Below are 20,236 nucleotides of genomic sequence, written 5' to 3'. Positions count from 1 at the left end.
GAAGACTGGGTTTGTGAATATCTGAGTTCATATGTCAATGTGCGAGAGAGAGAGAGAGAGAGAGAATGTAAAGAGCTGTATAGCTGGTAGGAAGTTTAACCCTTTGTGATTTGGTTTGAGTGAACATTTGTTTGTTGGTGATTGAATGTTTGTGTTTTATTCCCTGGAGCTTGAGTTCCAGGACTGTTTTGAATCTGATTTTTGTTATGGAATCTTAACATGATCATGACTGCCTTACTATCAGTTTCTAATTAATCTCTTTTATCTTTACATAATAGCGATTTATGGAGGACAGTTGAAGTTTCAGTTCAACATTAGATTGTAGTAAAAGCAAAATTCTATGGTTAATATCTGTGACCTTGGATTCAGCCATTGTTCATGCATTAGAAGTTTTTTTTAAAAAAACTTGAGTAGACAAATTCTTTTAAGGCAAGCTCTGATTATTTTACGACCTATAGTATTGTAATTGAGCAATGATTGGTCAGGACTATTTAAGAAAACTAATTTTGGATCTAAATTAAAGGACTAAAACTGGGTAATTACAGTGAATTGCAAAATTGGGAACTGTATGCATTTTGCATTTTAACTATTAAATACTGAAGAAATGAACGTAAATATATATAAATATATTTATAAGTTAGGAACAGTCTTTAAAGGATAGTCAAGCATGAATTGATGAATTGGTGTTTGAAGTTATGGGGAGCTAGAAATATTGCAATATTTCTTGAAAAAAAAGAAAAAGGGAATAAACGTAACGACTTATCCCCTTCGGGAGGTACCCATAGGGGACAAAGAGATTGGGTTTGAAAGTGCCCCCCTCACCAGTGGGGAGGTCAGAACATTTAAAAAGGAAATGAAGGTCCTGGTTGAGGATCCGGTGGGATTCTCTGAACAAATTGATCAATTTTTGGGGCCCAGTCTGTATACCTGGGCTGAATTAATGTCTATTTTGAATATACTACTTACTGGGGAGGAAAGGACACTTATATGAGGAGCAGCCATTAAAATATGGGACAGGGAACACCAGATTGGAAATGGGGATGCTGGACAGGGAGAGGTGAAGTTTCCCCTCAGAGACCCCCAGTGGGAAAACCAAAACCCGGAGCATAGAGAAGAAATGAGGGAATTGAAAGACCTGATTCTAAAAGGAATAAGAGAGGCAGTTCCGAAGTCACAGAATTTGATGAAAGCCTTTGAAATTAGACAGGAGAAAGATGAGACTCCCTCAGCTTTCTTGCAAAGATTAAGGGACTCAATGCGGAAATACTCTGGAATGAACCCTGAGGACCTAGTGGCACAGGGTCTTTTGAAAGTACATTTTGTGACAAAAGCATGGCCAGACATACAGAGAAAGATACAGAAGATAGAAAGATGGAGCGAAAAACCATTAGATGAATTGTTGAGAGAGGCACAGAAAGTGTTTGTAAAAAGGGAGGATGAGAGACAAAAACAGAAGGCGAAAATGATGGTAGCTACGGTTGATGGGGTAATTAAGGGGAGAATGGAACCAATAGTGAGCAACCGGAGCGGCAGGAGGCAGCATGTAGGACAGAGAGGGAGAGGGAGAGGGAGAGGACACGGGGGAACATTTGATAGAGGGTTTGAGCGACAGGGGCAGAGATGGAAGTCTCTACAGGCAGGATGCTATTATTGTGGAAAGATAGGGCATTTTAAGCGGGAGTGTCCTGATCTACAAAGGGAAGAAAAGGCAATTCCGCTTATGAATTATGATGAAGAATAGGGGTGTCAGGGGTTCCTGCCCTCGGGGGCCCACCAGGAACCCTTGATAAACTTGAAGGTGGGACCCTGTAGGGAGAAGGTAGTCTTCCTAGTAGATACGGGGGCAGCACGGTCATTGTTGAAATTTAAAACAAAGAAAGCAGAAATGTTAACACGGTCAATTACTGTTTCGGGGGTGAAAGGGGAAGGATTTCCTGTTCCACTATTTGAACCTATGATGATAGAAGATCCTAAGGATAGGGTCACAGGGGAACTGCTGTATATCCCTGATATAGGAAGTAACTTACTGGGGAGAGACCTAATTATCCTTTTAGGACTGGAGATTGGAATTCAGGAAAAAGAATTAGTTGTACAACTGGCGATGTTGACAGAGGATGCAGAGAGAAAGATAGACCTTATTGTATGGGCTAGAGAAGGGAATCGTGGAAAACTACAGATCCCTCCCCTTACAATAAATTTAAAACGAAAAGGAGACGTTATCTGTGAACGACAATATCCTGTTTCCATAGGAGGTAAACGAGGACTGCAGCCAGTAATTGAGGGACTGATTAGAGATGGACTATTGGAACCATGTATGTCTCCTTATAATACCCCAATTCTACCAGTATGGAAATCTGGTGGAACTTATCGATTGGTGCGGGATTTGAGAACATTAAATCGAATAGTACAGATCAGGCACACAGTGGTGCCAAACCCCTACACGTTATTAAGTAAGATCCCACATGATTACAGATGGTTTAGTGTGATAGATTTAAAGGATGCCTTTTGGGCTTGTCCCTTGGCGGAGGAAAGATTTGGGACTATCCCCCTATGAAATCTTGTTTGGATGACCTTATCTGGGAACGCAGGGAGAATTGCCAATTCCCAAAACTAAAGATTTGTTTTTAAAGAAGTATATACTGGGCTTGTCCTCCTCTTTATCTTTCCTCAGAAAACAGGGTCTATTGGCACAGACTCCGCCCCTTGAATTTGCTGTTCATCCCATCCGGCGAGGAGATTGGGTCTTAATAAAATCATGGACAGAGAATAAGCTGCAGCCAGACTGGGAAGGGCCGTATCAGGCTCTTTTGACTACCGAAATGGCAAAAAGGACGGCGGAAAAAGGCTGGACTCATTATACTCGGATCAAAGGGCCACTGGACCCTCCAGTTGAGGAAGAAGTCTGGACAGCCGAATCAACGCAAGACCCGCTGAAACTCAGACTAAAGAGACTTTGAGTAATTGACTATACAGTGGTGACGCGAGAGCGGGATTATTTCTGTAAGATTGTATATTAAGCCTTTTTGTGTTTTAGCATAATTATTAGAATACTGGGAATGCTTAGAGTTATGATGCTAGCCCTCTTGGTATTGGGATTTTGTCAAATATCATTTTCATATGTATTATTAATGGTTCCTGAGTCTGATAATCCACAAGTAATAGACACTGATGCATGTAGCTTAGTAAATTGTGGGAATGTAGCTAATCAGAGACAATACCACAACTCAGAGATACATCTTAAGTCCTATGGGGATGGCCTCGGGGATGGTACCTGGTATAACGGTCTTGTCACAATACACCGGGCCCCCTTCCGACCAGCACGCGATTGTCCCGATAAAAAGTGTAACCCCATATATTTAACGATAAGGAAAACCACATGGCACGAAGCAGTTTTGGGAGGTGGCACTTATGAGGTACAATTAAATGAAACATTTGGGATTGAAATGAAGGCAAATGGGAAGGAGTTTGTGGGCTGTTATTTTCGAATTAGCGTAGGACAGGGAAAACGGGTAGAATTACTGGGTAATGAGATACAACCTTTCACCCCTCCCGATGATCCTAAAGTAGTAAAAATTATAGAGGTAAAGGATTTGAAACAGACCATCGAGATAGAGACTGGGTACGGGGATGCAAATGCCTGGGTTGAATGGGTAAAGTATACTGTAAAAAGTCTGAACAAAAGCAATTGCTATGGATGTGCCTCCGGTCGGCCAGTGGCCCAGGTGGTTCCCTTTCCGCTCGGGTGGAAGCGAGACAGGAAGGGCATGAAATGTATGATAGCCCTGTACCAGGTTGAGACTGCATGGAATGATAGGAATTGTACCTCCCTATCTCTTATGTTCCCTCCCTTGGAGGAGAAAGATGCAAAAGTTCCCCCCACATTTTCCACCGCAGTTGGAAATCACACGTCATGTGTGCACAGGCGAGGTACAAATCGGTCGAGAGATTTGGGGGAGCTGAAATTATGTACAGAGATTAAGAATGTTACTGAAACGGAGAAGGGAGGGAACTACTCAGCACTAAAGGTTCCCCGAGCGGATCTGTGGTGGTACTGTGGAGGAAAAATATTGAGACCCACCCTACCTCCGGATTGGAAAGGGATATGCGCAATTGTACAATTGGCAATTCCATTTACCTTGGCATTTGAGAAGGAAAAGATAGTAGGGAAAAAGGGAAGGGGTAAGAGATTACTGTTAGATACTTCTTTTGATGACAGGATTTATCTTGATTCGGTAGGAGTCCCTAGGGGAGTACCTGAATTCAAAGCTCGTAACCAGATTGCAGCAGGCTTTGAGTCAGCTCTCTTTTGGTGGGCAACAATTAATAAAAATGTAAACTGGATAAATTACATTTTTTATATCAACAGCGATTTATAAAATTATACAAGAGAGGCGGTTAAAGAAATATCAGAACAGCTTGATGTGACGAGTAGGATGGCATGGGCAAACAGAATAGCCCTTGATAGGATTTTAGCAGAGAAAGGGGGTGGTGGTTTCTATCCTTACTTCCCTGATAGTAGTAGTCGGGGTATTGGTGGCCATTGGCTGTTGTGTCATACCCTGTATACGAGGGCTCACCCAGAGGCTGATTGAAACAGCCTTGGTGAAACGAATGCCCCTGAGGGGAATCAGACAGAGGAACTTTATCAACTAAATAATAAGGAGATGAGTGAGACTAAGATGGATGAAATCTCTGAAATGATGCTTGCGAATTTTGGGAACAATGTTTAAAAAAAAAGACAAAAATGCAGAAGATAACAGATAGTAATGAAAAGAAAAATGGGAAATTGTGGGATATAAATGAATTAATGTTATTTCTGCAAGTATAAATTCTGATACAGAACAAGAATGAGAAAATACATATTCAGCAAAAAGAAAGGATATGTTAGCATGAGGCGTGAATACAGAACAATGGTGGATATATGGGCAAACAGGAAAGCATCTGTTTCCCCCTTACACGGAGACACAGGAACAAACCCTAATCAAAGAGGTCAAAGTGGCCTCTGGATGGAAATAGATGCTGATAGAAGAAAAGATATGCCTAATCAATAATCTACAATAGACTGACGTCAAACACCCTTATGGGAGTCAGAGATAAGAGTTTGTCACGGACAAGACAGGATAAACAGAAGTTGTGGGATCAGTCTTTAGGAAATGAGTGACGTAAGCGAAGCAGGGAACAGACAATGGAATAGGGAAAACATATGGGAAAAGAAACTGTATAAATTGCAAGGGTTTTTTGTGATATAGTGTGGATTTTGTCATTGTCTTACCTGGCAATTAGACAAAGCACCCACCTGCAGGTGTACAAATACACGGCTGATTCAGAAATTTGGTCTCGGACTGAAATAATTGATGTGAGTGGGCTTTTGTTTCTCACAATTGGAGGCTCGTCCGGGATTTTCTTCCATCACCGGGGGGAGTGGCTGGCCTTGGACACTGGGAAGACGCGTCCTGTTCCCCATTGAGGAGTGGTCTCGTGTCCCGGTTTGATCTGCTCCCTTGGGTGACTGATGTGAATCCTATAAGAGAGACATCTGAATCAGACAGTGATAGGAGCTCGATAGAAGATACGGTGACAAAAGGAGCCAGGCAATTCTGTGCACAGACCAAGGTAAGAAAATTGACTTTTCAGTATTGCCTTGGTGGCCGGGATTGAGTTTTAGTAGTTAATAAGGGACTAACGAAGGAACTCAATATGGATTGTGCTGTGGGTAAGGAAAAAGCCTCCGGGGAAACAAAGTAAGGAAACGGCAATGAAAATGGAGGCGGGGTCCCTTACAACATTCCTCCGGAAAGTCTTTTGGGCAGGATGTTGTGGAAATTGGCAAAATAATACTTGTACAAGTGAGAAATATGATTAAATATTGTTGCTTTGTATGGACTAAGGACTCCATTCTTCGTCCCGCTGTCTTCTGGCCAAAGTACAGATCGGACGAAGACTGGGTTTGTGAATATCTGAGTTCATAGATGCATCGTTTTATTCGAGACATGAAGAAAATAAGTAATAGATATGGTGGTGATTGAAATGCACAGCAGATTGAAGTATATTTCATGTTGTTTTGAAAAGCAGTTCAGTCTATGCTCAGGTATTTTCTCAGGAATATTTGGAGCAGCTCTGACACATCTCTACTGAAGATGGGAATTTAAATCATTCCTCCTGATCTTGACGCAGAGATACTGTCAGAGCTCCACAAGGACCCTTCATAATTTTCCCACCCCGGAAGGGTAGGACCATAGTCACATGCTTACTGTGGCAACACAAATGAAAATGAATCAGATGTTTATTGTAATAATTTGTATGGAAATTAATTACATATTTCTTGTGTGTAATGAACTGACAAAATGAATTAGTAATTTACAGTAATGATGTAACAAAGCAATAATGACTTTAATTAAATATGAATCTCATGAAGATCCATGATAGGAAAAAAATGCCTAATCATTTGATCATTGTACACTGATGAACAAATATCAATGAAATAGTTCCATATGTTCAAAGCAAGTTTTTACAGAATAAAAAGAAAATTAAAATGCTTTTGCAACATAAATGAATAGGAAAATAAATGAATTAGTCACACAATAGGACTATTCATCTGAAGACAACTTCCCTTCTTTCCAGAAATGTTCACTTCCCAAAGTTCAAAATGTATTGTGACTATTTCATGAAACAATAAAGAGATGTTAGTTCCGTTTGTTGTACTTCAAAACGTCGCAAGAATTTTAAATGATTTTGTTCCATGAAAAATGATTACCTTGTACCGCGTTTATAAATACAGTGAATGTTAACATGTAAACAAAACATAATTAAATCAATTCAACTTTTGCTAGGGTTAAAATAAAAATTGATATTTACAACACACACTGCAAATCTTTACATTATTTCATACATGAGCCATATTCTACAGATATACCCTGAACTATATTGAACAATGATTAGATAATAGCAGCAATTGGATTGTCAAAATTCTATCAGTTAATTTAAGAATACTGAGAAATCTTAGTTGATTATTTCACTGAACAATGTGGAGAAACGACTAGGAATTATTCTAATGAAAAGTAATTACAGTTCTCTGAACGCTTCAGGCTGAAATTACCGTGATCCTTCAAATGAGCAATCATCAAATATTTACACTGAGGCATTGAATGGGAAGTCATTGGTTCCAGTATGGGATCGTTCACCTGAACAGTAAATGGATTTTTATATTGTAGTGTTCGTAGTCAGAAACAATTGATGCAATTAAAATGCGATTCTCACTATATTTGTTAGAAAGATTAACTCCAATAATTGTGCAATTAATGTAATGGCAGTGACTGGAAAAATAACATAATCTGAAAAGATAAATTGATTTAATATTCTAAAAGCACTTTGCTGTGATGATTATTGGATATTCATTATGATCGGTAAACTGAGGATTACAATATAATGGCTAGCTTTATGGATTCACAAAAATGATCCATTCAGTTATTATTCAGCAGAATTGTTTTTGGGTCAAACATGCAGGATTACAAGAATGACATGTTTCCATCCATTGGTTTGCTTCTTGAGACGTGCTTTTAATTTATATACTTTTGTTCATGACCAATGTTTAGACATTCGTGTCAGAAGTCGGAAGTTAATCAGTAGATAGTGAAAGTGCGTATGACAGTGAACCTAAGATACAGAGAACTTCCATAATTTTGTGATGATTGTACATTGATAAATAACTTTGGAGTAAAAAAAATATCAGCATGTTCAAAGCAGTTTTTTTGCTCATAACAAATTGAAAATTTAAAAAATCCTTCTGCAGTGCACATGATTTGAAAACACATCAGTCACTAGTCAAAAAGAATACCAGTCACAGAAAACATCGGCTCGAGACAATAAGACCCTTATGAAGGGTATTCTACTCAACAGTAATTCGAGGACCTTGAACATCTTCAGGTCGTCCTTGCAAAGAACACTTATTATTCCTAAAGTTTTATTATCGTAAATATTTCGACATTTATATCAGAACTAGGAAGAAAATGAGAAGCGATTCACATGAGTATTTTCGTGAGTGAAAGTCAAAATAAATTTACAGTGCCAAGTTTCACTATTTTGTCTGAATAAGCAGATAAAGATTTTTAAGGTGCGAGCTCAAAATGTTTTCACCTACAGGTTGTACTAAGCCAAAATACATTATTTTATTTTGTGATACTTCAACTGGATTGGAAATCTATGTATGCTGATGTTAGCGTCCTCGCTCATTGTTATTTTATTTAGCGAAATATTTCGTGTGCAATAACTGAAGTGAAATGTAAGAAATCAAGTGCATTTATTGGATGGAACTGCTCACCAAATGTTTACTGTGATTCTTGTTCTCAGAAACAATAAGATATTTACTCAGGTTTTTTCTCTTGAGCAGTAATTAGATGACCAGGAAGACATTTGTGTGGTTGTACGTGCCGTGTTCAGTGAGCATTTCTTGTCAATTACAATTATATTATATTAATATAGGAAGGGATTAATAATCGTGTATTAAAGATCTTAATTAAAGTCATATTTTCTTTTTAAAATTACGAGAATTCCTTTGTGCAAAAATAATTTGGAGATCTCGGTATTGGACTAGGGTGGACAAAGTTAAAAATCACATAACACCAGGTTATAGTCCAACAGGTTTATTTGGAAGCACTAGCTTTCAAGGCTGAGGCTCTGCATCTGGTTATCTGGTCTCTTAGGAGACACACTACTAGAGCTACACAAGTGCCTTTCATAATCTTCCCAACAAGGAAGGGTGGGATTATTATCAATTGGGATTACTCAAATGAAAACTAACCAGTGTTCATTCCGATAATTGGGCTGGAAACTAATTAGGCTGTTTCTGTGTAATGGACTGAGAATGAACTAGTAATTCACAATAATGACGGTACTAAGCACATATGCTCTTACTTACATATTAATATCAGAATAATTGGAAGAAAGATAAATCGACATATCATGAGCTTATTGTAAATTCATAAAAAAATACAATGCTGAATACGTTTAAAGCAGTTTTTCTTATAAAGAAAAAGATAATGAGAATGTTTAGCAGTCGGACGAAATCGGAAGAAAAGGTCATTCACTGTGACTATTCAGCTGCAGCATCTTCTCTTCCTTCCACAAATGTATAACTTGCAACAATTCCAAATGTATTCTGATTGATAAAGGAAAGAGCAAACACCTGTAAATTGTATTTTTTTTGTTTACAAAAAATGTCACAAATTTAATTTTTTAAGCTTTAAAATATTTACATCTTACTGTGATCAGAATTACAATAAATCTTTGTGTTGAAGAAAAATATAATCAAATCAATCAAAATTTACATCGATATTCACAATAATTGGGAGAGTGAACACTGAAATATCTTTCCATCAGTTGATGTACTGAGCCATAATTCCACTTTTCTATCCCTTACTGGATTGATCAGTGGTTAGATATTAGCAATAACTAAATTATTAGTATGCTGTCAGTGAACTGCATGTTAATAAGAAACTTCCCAATGCTGTTTGTTCGAAATAAACAGTAATTATTGGTGAAATGTTATTAGATGTCTCTTAATCGATGAGGCTGTGATTACTTTAATTTTAAAATGAGTAGTATTCCAATATTTCCTAGGGGCATTGGATGGAAAATCGATGCTTTTTGGTGTAGACCTGATTTTTTTTATTGTAGTATTGGCAGTAATAATCAATGGATAATATTATGATATGCATCACACCTTACTGAATATTTTCAAGTTTTCTAACAGGTTTCTAGTCCGATCTTCAGTTTAAAAAGGGTAAGTTTGGCTCAGCACATCAGTAACTACAAATGGTTTCAACTCATCTCCAAAGTTATTAATCTTATAATTTAAAAAAAATAAAAAAAATTACCTCTGTAAATGTCATTGACTCTAACTTTAGATTATAGTCAAGTTCGTTCTCTACTTATTTTCTTTCTATTTCTGACACCAGTGGCTAAATATTGATTAGATTAAATGTCATATGAGTGAGACATTAGTTTTCTCTCAAAGATCTGTGCAGCACAGGAATTGGTCCTTTGGCCCATAACGTTATGCTGAACATAATGCAAAAGAAACTCATCCCTTCTGCCGACCCTTGATCCATATCCATCCAAATTATCTAAATGAACATTAAATAGCCTTAATGTATCTGCCTCCACCACCAACCCTTGAAGTTCATCCCAGACATCTACCAGTCCCTGTGTAAAAAACAATTGCCCCTCACATGCCCCTTGAACTTTTCCCCCTAGCCTTAAATGCATGACTCATAGTTCTCATGTTTCAACTCTGGTGAGAAACTTCCTGACTGACAACTCTACTTATGTATCTCATGATTGTATAGACTTCATTCAATTTTTCCCCCAGCAAGCGCCACTCCACAAAAAAGCAGCCTGAGTTTTTTCTCGCCTCTCAAATCCAGGCAGCATCCTGGTAAATGCCCTCTGTACCCTCTCCAAATCCTCCATATCCTTCCTGTAATGTGGCGAACAGAAGTGAATACAATACTTCAAGTATGCCTTAACCAAAGTCTTATGATGTTGCAACATGATATCCTGACTCTTGTAACCAGTTCCCTGATCAATAAAGGCAAGCATGCCATTTGCCTTCCTTCCCACCCTATCTACTTGCATGGACATTTTCAGGAAGCCATGTTCTTGAATGCCAAGATCCCTTTGAACAACAAAGTTGTTCAAGGTCCAGCCATTAACTATCTACTTTTCCTTAACATTTGAGCTCCCAAAGTGAGACACCTCATACTTGTATGGATTAAGCTTTATCTTTAATTTCTCTGCCCATAGCTGCAGTTTATCTTTTTCCTGCTGCATTCTTTGACAACCTTCTGCATTATTCACAACTGCACTGAACTTTGTATCGTCTGCAAGCTTATTAACACACCCAATTAGATTTTTAATTCATGTCACTTCTATATATTTGTATCGTGAAAAGAAGGGTTCCAGTCTAGATCCCTGTGGAAGAAAGACAGAAAATGAGGGAAATGCAGAATTCTTGAATAAATGAGTTTTTTTTTCAATGACATAACAATTCTGATGAATAATCTCTGAAGTTGTGATTTTTATTTTCACATAAACCCAATATTTTAATTCTCAGTTTACTGATCTTAATGAATATCCAGTACAAACTGCTTTGAATATATTGAATCATTTTAAGTGTTGAGTTCTAACATTATGGCACAGTGGTTAGCACTGCTGCCTCACAGCGCCATGAGATCCAGGTTCAATTCCCGCCTCAGGCGACTGACTGTGTGGAGTTTGCACATTCTCCCCGTGTCTGCGTGGGTTTCCTCCAGCTGCTCCGGTTTCCTCCCACAGTCCAAAGATGTGCAGGTCAGGTGAATTGGCCATGCTAAAATTGCCCGTAGTGTTAGATAAGGGGTAGATGTAGGAGTATGGGTGGGTTGCGCTTCGGCGGGGCGGTGTGGACTTGTAGGGCCGAAGGGCCTGTTTCCACACTGTAAGTAAAGTAATCTAATCTAATCTAATTTAATTGTCATTTCAATTCTCACGCCATCATGAGATTCTCATTTTAGTTGAATCCATTATTTTTTAATGCCAGTGTCATAATGAAATATTAATATTATTTTCAGGTCAACACACCTGCAATTAACCAACGTTTTCTCACCCAACACTCATAGTAACTATTTCATTCTCTTTCATTTGAATTCTCATATTAATGGAAGGATTATTAATCAGCCTTATCAATTAAGAGATGGCTAATTATTTTTCACTTCAATATTTCAGTTTTTTCCGATGTACTGCACAGTTACATTGCAATGAGGATTTTCTTATCAACCTTAAGTTTGGTTTCATCCATTTTAAAACTAATTATTGCTAATGTCTAACTGGTAATCATTGTTTAAATGCAATATATCCAGCTGTCGATGTGGAACAATGGCTCAATACATCAACTGACAAACAATATTGCACTCTACAATCTCTTAGTCTTAGCAAAATAATTTTCAGTGTGGAAACTTAGTTGGATTGAATTGGCTGTGAGCAAAAATACATTCTGAGGAAGGGTCACTGGACCCAAAGTATTAACACTGAATGCTCCCCACAGATGCTGCCAGACTTGCTGAGTTGGTTTCCAGCAATTACTGATTTTGTTTCTGAGTTCCAGCATCCACAGTTTTTTGCATTCTTGTACAACATTTCTATATTTCTGGTTATTACAAAAGAGCTAACCATTTTTCACATTAAACATTATTTAAATTTCATGTGTTTCTTGTGTACACAAACCTGAATTAACAAATGTTTGATCTATTCTTTTACAATAAATCTTGAATTCTTAGAAATCACAATTTTGTGAAACTGAGGGAAGTTGTCTTTCGCTGAGTAGTCACATTGAATGACCAATGCTTTATTTCCAAATCATGTGCTTTACAAAGCAGTTTAATTTTAATTTATGTATGTGAATAACTGCTTCAAACATATTGAATTATTTGATTATCATGAAACTTATATTTATTTCAGATCATTGTCACTTCGTTCCATCATTATTAGAAATTAAAAATTATTTTTATCCATTACACACTGGAACTGTCTAATACAATCCTAGTCCAATTATCACAATAAATATCTGAGCAGATTTCCCTGAGAGTAACCACAGTAAGTTTGTGATTATAGTCCTGCCCTTCCTGCATGGGAACATTATGGAGGGCTCTGGTAATGTCGGTACGAATAGAACAGAAGGCAGGCGTTCAATTCCTACCTTAAACAGAGATGTGTCAAAGCACCTCAGAGTTGATTTGAAAATATCTAAGTGTCAATTGAATTATTTTTCAATCCAACATTTTCTCAACTTGTATCTGTTGTTCATTATAATGATCACAATATCTTGAATTTATTTGCTTCAGGTCACTGATTAAAGTATGAATGTTATTAAGGTGAGGGGGAAAGTTTTAAAAGGGATCTGAGGGGCAACTCTTTTCACAACGCGTGTTTGGCATTTTGAGATGAGCTATGAGAGGAAAGGCAGCAGCTGGTACGATTACAACATCTAAAAGACATTTGGACAGTTACATGGATAGAAAACATCCAGAGGGATATGGGACAAACACAGGAAAATGGGACTAGTTTAGTTTCAGAAACCTGGCCGGAATGCCAAGTTGGGCTGAATGGCCTGTTTCCGTGCTGTATCAGTCTAACTTTTTACAATTCAAACTTGACTGTGCTGGGTAAAGGAAAGCAAAAACTGGTGCTGATTCTATTTTCTGTCCATGAAAAAGTGACATAAATTTTAAATAATTGTGTCACATGAAATAGTTCACTCTTATTGTGATTAGAAATACAATGAATCCGAGCATTAAAGTGAAATATAATTGAATTAATTCAACTGTGTTTCCATAGTTAAAATAAAAATTGATATTCACAATGATTGAGAGTTTGCACACTGCAATATATTCACATCAGTTCATGTACTGAGCTATTATTGCACATTTATACCTCTTACTGAACTGAACAATAATTACATATTAACAACACATAGATTTTTGAAAATGTATCAGTGCACTTTAAGGAAGGAGATATTTAATGTTACTATGGAACTGTGCAATGTGTAGACATGAACAGCAATCATTGCAGTGAAAAGTAATTACAGTTCTCTGAATTTATAAGGCTGAGATTACTGTGATTATTCAAATGAACAAAAGTCAGTTTTCAAAGCGTGTTGGATGCAAAATCATTGGTTCCACTGTGGGATAGTTGACCTGAAAACAATAGCATTGCTGCAATGGATTAAATGAAACAATGGATTAAATTAAAATATGGATCTGACTATACACGTTAGAAAGACAAACAAATTATTCTGTAATTATTATAAGTATAATGAATTCATAGTAAATGTTGTAATCTGAACAAATAAGTTGACTCAATATTTTAAAAGCACTTTGCTCTGATGTTGATTAGACATCATTAAGATCGGTAAACTGAAGACTAAAATATAACAGCTACATTAATGGCTTGAGGACAATAAATGAGCCATTCAGTAATTATTGAAAAGAAATGACTTTTGATCGAAATGCAGACAATACAGAAGTAATGTATTTCATTCAATTAGCTTACATGTAGAAACGTATGTTTTTAATTTATTTAATTTTATCCTGATCGATGTTCAAACATTTGTGTCTGAATTAGGAAGAAAATAAGGAGATAATGAAAGTGAATATCAGAGTGACCACAAGATACAGTCCATGACATTTGATAGAAAAAGGAATTTGCATAATTTTGTAATTATTGAACGTTGATAAATAATTAACTCCTCAGGTCCTGAAGCAGTCCAACCCCAAGAACTACAAAATCTGGAGAATATCCAGGTTTGGGCTGACAAGGGGCAAGTAACATACATGCCACACAAATGCAGGCTGTGACCATCACGTATAAGAAAAGACCTAACCACCATCACTTGACATTCAATGCTGTTACAATCACTCAACACCCACTATCAACACTATACTGGGGATAATCATTGATCAGAAACTGAATTGGTCTCACCACATAAACACAGTGGCTACAAGAGTAATTCAACTCCTGGCTCCTGAAAGCCTGCCCAACAGCTACCAGGCACAAGTCAGGAGTGTGATGGAATACTCCCCACTTGCCTGGATGAGTGCAGCTCTAACAACACTCAAGGAACCCATGGCCGCTTCCATCTCGAAGGACAAGGGCAACAGCAATATGGAAAGACAACTACCTTCAAGTTCCCCTCCAAGGTACAGACCCACCCTGACTTGGGAATATATCGCCATTCCTTCACTGTCGGTGGGTGAATGTCCTGGAAATCCCCACCCCAATGGCATCGTGGGTCATCCCACAGCAGCTAGACTGCAGCGGTTTAAGATCACAGCTCACCACCAATTTCTCAAGGGTAACTAGGGATGGGCAATAAATGCTGGGCCCAGCCAGTGACAACCAAATCACATCAAATAAATATTAAAATAATGTCTCCAAGATCAAAACAGCTCCAACTCTGTCCTAGCTGCAATCTCTGCCTCTTCTTATTGACAAAGATAAAAGGTTACCCTGCCCAACTTTCTCAACAGTACAGTATTCAACCCAGCCTTCTCTTATACCAACCAGCAGCATTTCCATCACCAGCAGCAACTCCACTTAAAATATTTTGTCAGTAACTTTTCATTAACTGGTTACTTCAACTACAATGCAATCTCTACAAACAGACCAAGTACCTTTTAGGCGACAACAAATTTTCTAACAACGTTTCTTGATCTCTCTCTGCCATTCTTTTTGGTTATATGAGGTAGGGAGGGATGGGATCACCACAGTGATGTAAGATATATGTAATACAGTGAGAGAGGAAAGCTAGTATGGCTCACGTTGACTCTTAGACCCCACAGAGTGGAACAACACAATCACTGCATAATAAACACAACACAACATTTCAACCCGGCGTGACAGTAATAAAATGTGGATCGGTTGGACAGGCTGGATTTGTTTCAGCCGGAGTTTGTGAGAGTGAGGGATGACATGACTGAAGTGTCTAAGATCCTGAATGGTTTGGTAAGGAGGACGTGGAAAGGATGTTTCCTCTTGTGGGTCATACGTGAACTGGAGAGAACTGCTTTAAAATTAGATTCACCCTTTCAGGACAGAGATGAGGAGGTTTATTTCCTCACAGAGGGCTGTGCAACTTTGGAACTCTCTACCCCAGAAGGTGGGCTCAATGAATATTTTTAAGACACAGGTTGATAGATTCTTGCTAAGGGACGTTGGGGGAAGATGGAACACAAATCACTAACAGATCAGGCCTGGCCTTATTGAATGATGGAGTGGACTTGAGGGGCTGAATGGTCACCTTCTGCTTCTTTCTCACATGACCCAGGACTAAGAGCTTTGTTGAAAATTCATTCGCTGGATGTAGGTGCCACTGGCTATGGGCAGCATTTATTACCCAGAGGGCAGGTAAGAGTCAACCACATTGCTGTGGGTCAGGGGTCACATGGAGACTAGATCAGGTAAGGATGGCAGCTTCCTTCCCTAAAGGACATCAGTGACCGAGATGGGTTTTTCCTGACAATCGAGAATAATTTCATTAATTTACTCATAATTTTAGATGATTATTGAATTCAAACTCCTGAAACTGACTGACCATGTAGCTGTCAGTGAATCCAACACAAGTGAATGGAAACATTGCTCAGAGTCTGGTTCTGGAACATTCAACACAACCAGGAAATGGAAAGTGAATAATTAGCTGAAAACAAGGCCACTGCTCTGTTAGGAACAAAATCATTCAATGTTCAGTTATTGACCATTATTGACTCACAGAATATTCTAACCTGAAGAATCACAGTAAAAGGGAAAAGTAAACAACATTCTTGGCAAAGACATAATGAACCAACTGCTTGTATAAAACAGCTCTGAACAAAGGGGCTGAATCCTGCACAAACTGACAAATCAGATTTGTAGATAGAGATTGGAAATCTTTAGAAAAAAAACCCTTCCCTGTTGATGGTGTGTGCTAGAACCCATTCTCAGAGTGATCTGCCACTTATTTCCTTTGAAGAGAATCTGTTTCCTCTCACAAAATGAGGTGTGTTGCTCACCTCAGTTACAGACTGCCTTACAGACAAAGGAAACCTGATCAGGGATTCGCAGGTTAATTAAGCTTTTAGTGACAGTCCACTGCACACAACAAGAGCTCAGACCACAACAGATTCTCGTGAAACCAACAATGCATGAAAAAGGCGAATTGCTCTTTATAATCATGCAGCCTCTCTCCATCAAATAATCCCAGTCAACTTCTAAACATTTTAAAACTATTAATATCAATGAATATATATTTATTTCCATTCCTAATTTCCTCCAAAAAATGCATCTGATTATTCTCTTCAAAATATATTTTAAATGGTGAATTCCAAATCACAATTCATTTCCAATTATTCTTAGAGCAAAACAACTTGCAAACTAAAATAGTTTTCATGTCAATAATGACACTGGAAACTTTGTTATGTAGTTTAACATTGTTTTGGTTCATTATTGTAGTGAAGCTAAAATTAAAGTCTATTTATTTTCTCTGATATCCTTCCATTACTTTATTCCCTAATAACAATGCATGACGTAATGGGTGACAAGCATTAAAATAAAATCGAATTTTCAATGCAAGAACTGGTACAAATAATCACATATTATTCAGTTCATTCATTGTCGTTGATTATCAGAGTTATTTTCATTGCATGATCACGTTAAATTCACTTAAATAATCACAGTACAATTTTCACCTCTATAGATAAGTGAAGTGAATGTCAAATTATTAATATTTCAAGTCAAACCAAATTCACATTTTGTTCTGTTTTATTCAACGAATGATGGAATATATTACATTATTATGAGAAACAGGAACAAGTGAAGGTGGTGGCTCTCAGATGTGAAGCCTTAAATCCAAAGGGCCAGGTGGTAGTTACAGTGGGGGAGGTACCTTGTCTCTCTCTCTCCTCAGAAGGCAGTGAGGATGGTGACACTGGCAGGAACGGGTTAGGTGACAAAGCGTCTACGTATGGACAGAGGGACGGCAATGGGTGGGATGACCCACCGCCCTGTAAGGCCCAGAAGGCCGTGTCTATAGCATCGCTGGGCATCAAAGTTCAAACTTGGACAGACAGGGTGGCAACAAAGGGAACTGACAGAAACTAAACCTGAACCGTTCACCCGCTGAACGACAGATGTTGGTGAATGAACACCCAGCCTGATAGAGAAATGGTAATAATGGGCCTTATTGGGACAATATGGATGAATTAGTCGAGGTACACAGTCTCACCGAAGATGATGTATGGACCCTCCCTCGGGCCAAGATGCCCTGAAGTGTACAACAGAAACTGTCCCTGCAATGAGAGGATGGGGTACAAGCCGGTTCCTCCCAGAGTACAGCCGATCAGTGTCTCCAGGCATTAACAGATATTGCAGGGACACACTGGGGACGGGACAGGCTGAATGGGCTAAAATAACCTTGGTGACTCAGGGGCCCAAGGATAATATCGAGGATTATACAGAGAGGAAGCCTGAGGTGTAAGGACCACGGGGGTTTACCAAACTCCAACCTGTGATGATGAAATAGGTTTGATGTATTTAAAAGATGACATGGGATCCTATTTAACTGTAATTATAAACATGGGACTCCCAGTGGGAGATAATTCTAACCACACTCTGAATTGCGTCATGAGAGCTGAGGCAAATGCAGAAACACAGGGGAATAGCTGCAGTACAGGGAGGGTAATCAGACCCACAATGTCACAAGGGAAGCAGGAAAGGGCACATAGACAAGGAACGTAGGCACAGAGAGGGAGATAGGTGTTCATATTGTGAGTGGCTTGTGTTCACCTAAGTATATGCATAGCCCATGAATATTCATTGACGCGCTGTTGAAGGGCCAAAACTGCATGATGCTAACACCGGAGCATCTTTGTCAGTTACCGATAAGCATTTACCCCTCACTCCCTCAATTACTAAAATGAGAGCAGTCGGAGAGGGAACCTCGGAAGCTGGATGAAGCAAACTTGCCCGGATGTAGACCGGGAGTATGACAAAATGTATTCAGATATGGAGGTGTGAAACTCAAGAAGGGACCTTCTGGGAGTTGCTCCTATTTATGCAACTATTGACATCAACATCTGAATTTAAACATGGGGATGCTCCGGCCAGGACTGGGACAGAAAGAAAAGGAGAGGCAACCTCTCCGGAGTAGCTACATTGCAGGGAGACTGGGACAGTCAAAGAATCTGGTGGGTTATTGCTCGGACGAACTCAGCGGTGTGTGTAACTCAAACAGGAAAGTGGGTTGTTATCTATCGACCCTGTAGAGATCGAGGATCCTCTCACTCCCCACACAAACGGGATCTCATCAATACTGGGGATGAGGGGGCAATAATTGTGAGAGTGACAGATTGACAGAAGCTGGAAATAGTCTGACTCCATACCTGTGGACATTGAATGGCAGATGAAAGTGGTGTTTACTGACTGAGGAGAACAGGCGACCAGGATACTATTACCTCAGGGATCCTGCAATATTCCAGTATATCCCACCGATGTGTGTTTGATGGATTTAGTCACACTGATCTTACCAACACCTCATCACCTCAAACAGTGAGAAAAAACATATCCAGATATTATACAGAGTATTGGATCAGGTTAACCAGGCCAGGCTTAAAATTAACGCACAGAGAGTGCAACTGGGAAGGTAGGGAGAGACGGAACTGGGACATCATATTGGGGAGATCAAATCAGGAAGGGAGAGGGGACAGTCCCAGCGGGAACAAAAACTATGATGATAAAACTATCCACCCGCACACTGTAAAGGGATCAGGCAAACTTTAGAATTGTTTAATTTTTGTGGGAATTTTGTGAGGAATTATCCAGAAATAGAGAACCATCACGAGCCCTGGCAGAAGCGCGGACATTAACCAGGGGTGAGGGAGGCAAAATGCACACAGTCAGCATGCCTTTGGTATAGTTCATGGCTGGGCTCGGTGAAGGTATATCACCCTGTCTGGGGGCCACAATGAGCATGAAGAACAGGTCAGAGAGTTAGTGGAAGGAGCTAACTTTCCCAGTTAAGCAGCAATAATGAAGATTAGAGCTCACAGGAAAGTAGAAACCCCACACCAACGGGGTAGTGAGCATGGGTGAGCATACTTACTGAAACAGTGCAGACATTTGAGGAGGATGCAGTGGCAGCAACTACAGAAGCGAGAAAGGAAAGTTTAAAGACATTTCCAGAAACAGTCCTACAGCAGGAGAAACAGGAATGGGAAAAGGGTGGGGAGGTTATAGGACAAGACAGAGTCTGGATGATGCAGCAGTGCCACTGTATAAGACAAACATTATGAAAAACATATCATGGGCTGGCCCATATTGAGCAGGATAAAATGCAATATTGGATGATCAACTACAGGGGTGTTCTGGAACAAGAAGATTTTGTCGAAGGGGTGTAGTCTGTACACAGTGTGAGCCAGGGAAAACAATCAGGATAAAATGGAGGCAGCCGCAGGGACCCAGGGGCCCACGGGAACAATTACAGATGGATTTTAGGTACACCCCCATCCCAATCCCAGGGAATGAAATCCTGCTGGGTCCTAATAAACAGGTTTACTCAGTGGGCGGAAGCATTCCCCTGCAGATTCTGACCAAGGGACACATGTTCCAGGAAACTAAGTTAAGCAGCTCTGTGGCCTGTTTGGTACTGAGCAGAAATCCCATCTCACATACCACC

Source organism: Chiloscyllium plagiosum, unplaced genomic scaffold, assembly GCF_037043375.1.
Source record: "Chiloscyllium plagiosum isolate Xiang-an unplaced genomic scaffold, Cpla_swu_hap1 HiC_scaffold_21, whole genome shotgun sequence".
Taxonomy (NCBI): Eukaryota; Metazoa; Chordata; class Chondrichthyes; order Orectolobiformes; family Hemiscylliidae; genus Chiloscyllium; species Chiloscyllium plagiosum.
This window is presented reverse-complemented; position numbering follows the sequence as displayed.